The sequence below is a fragment of the Silene latifolia genome, chromosome Y (genome assembly GCF_048544455.1).
Source record: "Silene latifolia isolate original U9 population chromosome Y, ASM4854445v1, whole genome shotgun sequence".
Classification (NCBI taxonomy): domain Eukaryota; kingdom Viridiplantae; phylum Streptophyta; class Magnoliopsida; order Caryophyllales; family Caryophyllaceae; genus Silene; species Silene latifolia.
This window is the reverse complement of record NC_133538.1, coordinates 372,859,725-372,869,287: the sequence shown is the minus strand read 5'-3', so window position 1 is coordinate 372,869,287 and position 9,563 is coordinate 372,859,725. Positions and strand designations below refer to the sequence as shown.

Sequence of the window (9,563 nt, the reverse complement as noted above, 5' to 3'; positions counted from 1 at the left end):
GCACAACAGGACTTTCATCCGCCGGTTGCTGGACATCGAGGACAAGTACAGGAGCTACCTTGAGGACGTTCGGATCGCACTCAAGGACGCCAAAAAAATGGCTTGACAGAGAGCAGCAGTTGTTGCAGCTATATGACGATATAGCAATCGCTTTGAACGAAACCTCCAAATAGCTAAGGAGGAGAAGATGGATATCATAGAAGAGAATTAAACTCTCTATGCATATCTAAGAATTGCATTTTTATCAATTTAATTCGTTTTTAAATTTATGTGTGTATATATATATATATATATATATATATATATATATATATATATATATATATAGAGTTAGGATCTATTGAGTCTACCTTCTTAGGGTGAGTCCGTCCTACCATTCCTAGCCGTTTGATCATCTCAATCGGATGGCTCATATTTAATCTAGGATTTAGATTGTAATTATAAGCCATATAAACCCGTCATCTTTCATAACTTCACTCATAATCAGAAAAACTTTCTCTCTCTTCTTTCTCTGTCTTCCAATTTATCCCTCTTTATTCAGCTTGCTCATAATCTTCACGTTGCTCTTCAATTTTCCGGTGAATCCTCTTTATAATCTTCAATTTTGTTTAATTCTTCTTTTTCATTTTCAATTTTTCTGCTTCTCCTTCTTCGATTACTCTAACTGTTCATACACGATTTCCTGTTTTATTTGTGTACAGGTGCTTAAGCTGATCTTCATCGTCATCTACAATCGTCTATGTGACTCCTTTCGATTTAGGTATTTTCTGCTCTTTTTTCTACAATCGATATTCATCTTCAGTTTCGCTTTCATCGAATCAAGCTTTCGATTCGCGCGTGTTACGATTCTCCAGGTTTCGTCCTAATCTCTGCAGCGTTTCGTTTCAATCGGTACCTAATTTCGACGTGCTTCACAATTTTTCACTTTCTTTTGTGAATTCCTTATTTTTAGTTTAATAAATTCGTTTTATGAAAACAAATTCGTGATTCTTCTTATTCAATTCGAACAATTTGTCTGTTTTTTGCAATTCTAGATTTAGCTTGATTCATTTTAACATTAACTTATTGTGTTTCTTCTCAATTCTTTCTTGCTTTTAGATGATTTTCAACTGGAAAATGATTCAGAGTGATGGCGCAATTAAGCAAGGAGAAAGCGATAATAATATGCGTACAGGTATTACAATATTTTTCTATTTCACTTTGATTTTGTTTACTGCCTACATACTACTAAATACAATAATAATCCGTACACATTTCTCACAATAACAATCGTTTGTCACTTCCGATTACTTCATCTAACAAAGCCTGCGTTTAGCAATTCGTAACTCTTTCTGCTACTCTAATGATATATGTGTGTTATTATAATGGTTTAAGTGTGTTATTGTAACGAAATAAGTGTGTTACTCAATGACGAATTGCCATAATGGAAGAATGGTGTTCTGTTACTCTAATGGTATATGTGTGTTATTATAATGGTTTAAGTGTGTTATTGTAACGAAATAAGTGTGTTACTCAATGACGAATTGCAATAATGGAAGAATGGTGTTCTGTTACTCTAATGGTATATGTGTGTTATTATAATGGTTTAAGTGTGTTATTGTAACGAAATAAGGGTGTTACTCAATGACGAATTGCAATAATGGAATAATGGTGTTCTGTTACTCTAATGGTGTATGTGTGTTATTATAAAGGTTTAAGTATGTTATTGTAACGATATAAGAATGTTGAACAAACAGATGAATGAATTCAGGGATGAGTAGTGAGTAGATGAACTAGTCTTTGGTATCCACTGGCGAGAGGGAGTACTTAATCATCCTTTTTTATCACTTGAGCAGTTGCTTACTTGTTTGTGGCTGTGTGACCAACTTACGTGTTTGATAATTGGCATATGTGGGTATCTTTGATCTCTTATTCCTTCCCTTGTGAGGTGACAAATATTCTATGTCAACAGAAGCAAGTCATGTTTGGTTCTGCTGACAGAGTAGCCATTACTTTATTGATGCCATATTTGTTCTATAATACACGACTTCCTGCCTGTAATTTTTGAAAGAGTTGTAACCTGAAGCTTTCCTTTTTATTGATCTTCTCAAGCATTTAAGTTTGGAGTTAGAGAGCCAGACAACTCGGTGATGAACCATATATGCATCGGCGACGCCTTGATCAAGCTAGTAGCACCGAAACATTCGATCCTCGCGAGCCTAGTTTTCACTTCAATCAATTCCATAAGCACGAGAGGGGGGGCTTTCGGCCCAATACTTGACTGGATTTTGGTGAACTTAAGAATGTATTTTGGTCTTATTGGTGATTAATCATTATAAACTATAAATCTATTAGCTCAACTGGCAGAGCATCGCACAATTGTGCGAATGATGTGGGTTCGAATCCCACATAGGTTGTTTCTATGTTCATGATTTTACTGTAACATTTATTTTATTTATTAGAGGAATGTTGATTGTTGCTAATTTGCATTTGAGTAATCAGCTACGACTTCCCATTGTCGTAACACGATTGTAAGATAATTGTAACAACACTACGCCATTATTATAACAAAGTACACTTATATTATTATAGCACTCTGTAACACTTTACAATCGCACCATTAATATAACACTATACTTGCACTATTATTGTGTTACAATAACGGTTTGATTGTAACAATCTAGTGACTAGAACCTTTGCAAATTGCTGACATAAAAAATACAGTATCTAATGATAAGCCATTACCAAACTGTTGACGAACAAAATATCATTAAACTCAAGTGTAACATTTGTTTGTAACACAAGCTAGTCTTTATTCTAACATTGGTATGTCCTTAGAGTAACACAAGTTACTCTTTAATGTAACAATAGTTTGTCCTGAGAGTAATACAAGCTAGTCTTTATTGTAACATTAATATTCAATAGCCAACATGGGAGTTGAACCCACATCTTGTGCATTACACAATGCTCTACCATTTGAGCTACTTGGCTTTTAAAAACAATTAAAACTAAATCACTTACCCTCTGTGTTAGGAGCACAAAGACGCTGTCACTCCTTTTCTACCAAATTTATTTAATATTTTCATTATGGTTTGAACACTTGGTAGCATTTCCCTCATTAACATATTTCAGTGAAGAATAATATATCACATAGCATAATTGGAAGCATAGTATTAAACAGTGAAGGGTGGCTGAGGTATCAATCATGATTAGGGTCTGCAATGAGGTAACGCAGTTTGTCGCTGCTTGCTTTTTATCATGTCAGTCATATCAGCCTAGAGTTGTTATCAATTCTTCTAGCGTCATGGATTCACGGATTGACTAAACAGAACATAATCCTACAAATTTTGATATCAATGAAGTGGAATTACATTTAAGAATTTAAGGATATTCAAAATGAAGCCGAGGCTAAACTTAAAACCAAGTTTATTAAACTCCAAGCCAGCCAGTGAGCCAGTTACTTAGTTTTCAGTCGGAAAACAAAATTGAGGGGTCGGGAACTTACAAGGAATTCAAGTTGGACAAGTGTCAAGGCATGACCATCGGACCATATTTGTCGGAAATATATGGCCATCCTTGTCAACTGTGTACCCTAAAGTCTTTTCTCGAGCATGCCACACTTGAGCCACATCTAGCCCTGCTCTAACTTTATCTGTGTTGTACAGTTATAGTACTATATCAACAAATATATACTACAATGACAGCAAAAATGTGTCACATTAATCGTACATGTGTGTAAGAATGAGGAATAATTGTATTTTACAAAGACGATACTCATAGATTCTAGCGAACATAAATGTGTTACAATAACCACAAATGTGTTACAATAATAGCTAATAGCGAACATAAATGTGTTACAAATAATTGTGTTACAAAGACAATACTTAATAAATTATGGGTCAGTAAGAGAATGTGTTACAATAGTCCCTAATAAGTGTTAGTGTAATAGTTAACTAGTGTTACAATGTTAAAAAAATGGATAGACTAGCAACTAATGTGTATTATAGCAGTAATAATAAGTAGCTGTTACGAAAATGAAACCCCTGAGTTCAAGCTACTCGCCTATCAGGGGCTTTCGACACTAGTTTATGAGGAAGTTATCAATGCAAAAATCAAGGTTTCTAAATTCTACCTAGTTTTAAATCAAAATGAAGTTATCAAAGCAAATCTTAAACTTATTCTTTAAATAAGGAAATCAATCACCGTCACAATGAATGATACTACATATTGTTTGTACTACAAAAATCAAGGTTCCTAAATTCAGAGACTCAAGAAACAAATAAATGCTCAACTTTACATAAAGATTCATATGAAATAATCAATAAAATATCAGTTGATAAACAAAATCTGCATTCTATAGATTGAATTTTCTTACCGATTTGTTGATCTTCCGCTTAAATCTACAGCTTTATGCCCCAATTCATGATATTATTGATGTTTCAATTGCATCGCTAAATTGCTCCTTCAATTTTGGGATTGAAATTGTAATTTTTGATGTTTTTTTTCAATGATTTGAGGATGTTAATCGATATAATTTTGGAATTTTCTAGGATTTTTTTCCCAATGATTTGGGGATGTTAATAGAGAGAGAGAGAGAGAGAGAGAGAGAGGGGGGGGGGGAGTTGAGAGAGAAGCAGAAATGAAGCACGAATGGGGCGATATCGGGGAATACTGTTTTGATAAATTGAGCGACGTGGCGCAATCTGGCGCGTCTATGCTATTAGATCCTACGGTCTAAAATGGTAGGACGGACTCATTTAAAACCCCGGACTCACCGGATCCCCGCTGTATATATATATATATATATATATATATATATATATATATATATATATTAAGTTTATCATGCATTCCTCTCTATCATCTTGCTTCTTCTTTGTTTTATTTTATTTAATTTGTTTTACAAGCTAATAAACGCAATAAAACAACAGTGACAAAACTAATTAAGCGAATAATACTTAGTGAAAGAACATAATGATCGATAAAAACACATGCAAATGAAATAATTAGAGAAAGAAAATAATGACTGGGATGACAAAACCTAAATTAAATCATGCATATTTACATGATAATTAGAGAAAGTAAGAGACGATGAAACCAATAGTGACGGTGAGATGATAAAGCGACGATGAGGAAGAGAGAAAGAGACGATGAGAAAGTGTGTTTGTGTTTGTGTTTGTGTTTGGGTTTGTGTTTGTGTTTGTGTTTGTGTTTGTGTTAGGTTTGTGTTTTGTGGCTGTAGCTGATCTGTGTTTGTGTGGTTTATAGTATGGAAAGTATTGACAACAGTTGTTAAACAAAAACCTGTTGTCATCACAGAATATATTAACAATTGGTTCATAGTAAACCGTTGTTAAAAAGTATTAACAACGAGTTTATAAATAACCTGTGGGAAATAAATCTGTATACTTCCCATAAACTAGAAGGATTATAACGATTTAATAAAGATGATCAATGGTCATAAAATAAAATACATAAACAAGAGTAAAGGATTCAGAAATAACCTTTGGTCCTAGCAAATATGGCCTTAAAACAATATCAATATTGATATTCAGCTATTAGTTGCACCCAAGACGATCTGAGATATGCCGTTTGATTATGCTAGAAATCAATCTAAAATTGTCTGTAAAATTTAATTGTCTTTCTGTTCTTGTGATGAGAAAGAGGAGGCAAGGTCAAGAAAAAGCATTAGGGTAGAAATAATTCTCTACCTTTCTTTTTATACAGACCGAAACTTGCAGTCAATTAGGAAAAGAAAAACTTTCCCTAATTTCGGCCAAGTGAACCGAAATAAGGAGTATTTTTTTTCCTTATTTTGGTCTTTCCAAAAATATATAAAGTGTGTTAAATTGTCATCTAGTGAGGATCGAACCCATGACCTCTTGGCTTGTGTACCCTCACTATTACCACTATGTCACATTCAACTTGTTGATATTAAATACAACTGATTATATTTAATTACTTAATTAATTAAGATTAATTCGTCCAAACTAACCTTATATATATTTAATTTAAATATAACTTATTATATTTAATTTACGAATTGACAGTTAATTCGTCTCAACTTAATATTATTTAATTTTCATTAAATAATTATCTCATCAACACATTGACTAACTTTTTAGTCATTTTGGGCATCAATGTAATTATATTTCTATAACCACATTTCTCAAACACGTCCTATAGGTGTGACCTTTAGGGACTAGTTGATCACCGCCATCTGTATGATAATAACGTCAAACTTTCTAGCAAGCCAACCGTTATTAGGTAAACATTAATCAACTGATTAAATATACGAAGTATACCCTTGTGAACCTGTAAGAGATTTACAAATGTTATCACACTAATTTGTGGAAGACACCAGCTCCAACAAACTCCCACTTGTCCTCACAAGTGTATGTGCGATAACCAATTCTCATATCCTATAAAATTTCTCCCCCTCAATGTAAAACAATTTGCAAATCCGAATTCACAAAGGTCGTATTTTACAAGCGATCAGTATCAAGAGTGGTTTTCCCGACTAGAGAGTAACTTAACTGATAAACGAATCAACATTCGAGCATGGCCATGCATTTCAATTACAACTCCTCGAGTGGCCCCGAGAAATAACTATACCTGATAAGGGTTGGATATTTTCTTCAACTCGAATCCTGCAGATGTAAGCACAGTATGAAATGACCCAGAAAAAATCTACTTAGCCCCAGTTACGGTAGACCGCGAGAAAGAAACCAAAGTCACCCAAAAACTGCCTTAATCTCACGAGACAGTTGATAGTCAAAAGAATCGACTCTAGGAACACAATGGATGTCCTATCCACAACCTGGCACCGAATGTTTTTAAACATTTAGGACTCCATTACGTTGTCACAAAAAGTTGTCCTACGAGGTATCGTCATAATCTCGTATCTGTGGTCGATTAGTCAACCGTTTAACTTATGGCTCGTTGAACCCACCATCAATCGACTGCACAATATAATAGCCGGAGTTATCAGCTCACATTGGCGATTACGGACCAAAACAAATACAATGTAATTCAGTTCACTTTGTGGCGTTCAATGTTGTCAGTACAATCCACATGAAAAAACAAAATATTATATATAAAACGATGAAATTATAGTATATGAAAAAGATAACGTACCGAATTCATAATCAACTACTATAACTCAAGTACACGTTTAATTCTCATGGAGAAAACGTGCCCTCCTTGCTTATCATATTTCTATGGCTCAGTAGTAGAATCTGCTACAACTTCCTGTTTAGAACTATTTCAGCTAACCGCAGCACCATTAAGAGTAAGAATGAATCTAGAATGAGATTTCTAATCATCTCGATCCGTTTGGAAGCTAGCCTCTGCGTAACCGATTGCGCATAGCTTAGTATCTCCTCCATAAGTCAATACCCAATCCTTAGTCCTCCGTAGGTATATGAGGATATTTTTAACAGCTATCCAGTGTGTTTCACCTGGAGTCTTTTGGTACCGACTCGTCATACTCAATGCATATGCCACGTCTGGACGTGTGCATATCATGGCATACATGATCGATCCTATTGCAGATGCATAAGGAACACGACTCATGCGCTCAATCCTTCGGGCGTCGTGGGTGATCGAGACTTGCTCAACTGCATCCCAGTCGTCATAGGAAGGTTCCCCTTCTTGGAGTTGGTCATGCTGAACCTCTTAAGAACCTTATCCAAATAAGACTCCTGACTAAGTGATAACGTCCTTCGTGATAGATCTCGGTAGATACGGATTCCCAAAATGCGTTGTGCCTCACCCAGATCTTTCATCTATAAATGATTCTTCAACCATTCTTTAACCGAAGATAGGAGAGGAATGTCATTCCCTGTCAAGAGTATGTCATCGACATACAATATTAAGAACAAAATCTTACTCCCACTCGACTTGATATATAAGCATGGTTCTTTGACCGATCGAGTGAAACCATACTCTTTTATCACTTGGTCGAAACGATGATTCCAACTCTGAGAAGCTTGCTTAAGTCCATAAATGGAACGCTTCAGCTTGCATACCTTCTTAGGATGTTTAGGATCTATGAAACCTTTGGGTTGCACCATGTACAACTCTTCCTCCAAATAACCGTTTAAGAAGGCGGTTTTCACATCCATTTGCCAAATCTCATAATCATGAAATGCGCCAATCGCTAAGATTATCCGAATGGAACATAGCATGACTACAGGTGCAAAAATCTCATCATAATGCAATCCTTGCACTTGAGTGAAACCTTTTGCCACAAGTCGTGCCTTATAGATATCTGGTTGCGCGTCTACAGAACGCTTTATTTTGTAAAGCCATTTGCACTGTAGAGGTTTTACCTTATTAGGTAAATCAACTAGATCCCATACGTTATTCTCATACATGGAGTCCATCTCGGATTGCATGGCTTCAAGCCATAACTTTGAGTCGGAACAGGCCATATCACCTTTATAGGTAGCGGGTTCATTACTTTCTAGAAGTAAAACGTCATTCTCCTCGACCATACCAATGTATCTGTCCGGAGGATGAGAGACTCTACCCGACCTCCTAGGTTCCTCAGGAATATTAACCGTATCATCAGTTGGAGGTACAGCTTCCTCCATCTGTTCCTCGGTTGTTGGTTCTGGAATCTCCGACAGCTCGAAGGTTCTATTACTCGACTTGTTCTAGAGAAATTCTTTCTCTAAGAACGTCGCACTAGCCGCAACAAAAACTCGATGTTCGGTAGGCGAGTAGAAGTAATGACCAAATGTTCCTTTTGGATAACCTATAAATTATGTATTGACCGATCGCGGGCCGAGCTTATCCTCGTGTCTCTACTTGACATAAGCCTCGCAGCCCCAAACCCGAATAAAGGACAAGTTAGGTACCGTTCCCTTCCACATTTCATATGGAGTCTTGTCGATTGACTTTAGACGGACTTCGGTTAAGTATAAGAGCGGTGACAAAAGAGCATAACCCCATAATGATTCAGGCACTCTGTGTGACTCATCATGGATCGAACCATATCAAGTAAGGTTCGATTTCTCTGTTCGGACACACCATTTAATTGAGGTGTTCCGGTGGAGTTAATCAGAGAGCGATTCCACAGTCTTTTAGATGTTGATCAAACTCATTTGAAAGATATTCGTCACCCCGATCTGAACGGAGTGCTTTAATCTTTCTACCCAGTTGGTTCTGTACCCTATTCTGGTATTCTTTGAATTTTTCAAAGGACTCACTTTTATGCTTCATTAAGTAGACATATCCGTATCTACTCAAATCGTCCGTGAAAGTTATAAAATATCTATAGCCATCTCTAGCGGTAATTGACATAGGTCCACATACGTCTGTATGTATGAGTCCTAATAGGTCACTAGCGCGCATTCCAACACCTTTGAAGGAAATTCGAGTCATATTGCCAATGAGACGTGATTCACACGTGCCATATGTAGAAAAACCGAATGTGGGAATAGTCCTATTATCGACGAGTTTCTTCACGCGTTTCTCATTTATGTGTCCCATTCGACAATGCCATAGATAGGTTTGATCTTTGTCACCAACCTTTAATTTCTTATTATTCATGTGTAATACTTCCGTGGTTTGATCTA

General features: G+C 35.9%; 1 long non-coding RNA gene across 1 annotated transcript; it reads left to right on the top strand.

Annotated features, from left to right (window-relative positions):
- Positions 1–489: 489 nt before the first annotated feature.
- On the top strand, positions 490–1,166 carry LOC141632780 (uncharacterized). The gene is made up of 3 exons (XR_012537826.1): positions 490–578; positions 702–760; positions 1,099–1,166. It is a non-coding gene; the product is annotated as an uncharacterized LOC141632780 (long non-coding RNA).
- The last annotated feature ends 8,397 nt before the right edge of the window (positions 1,167–9,563 follow it).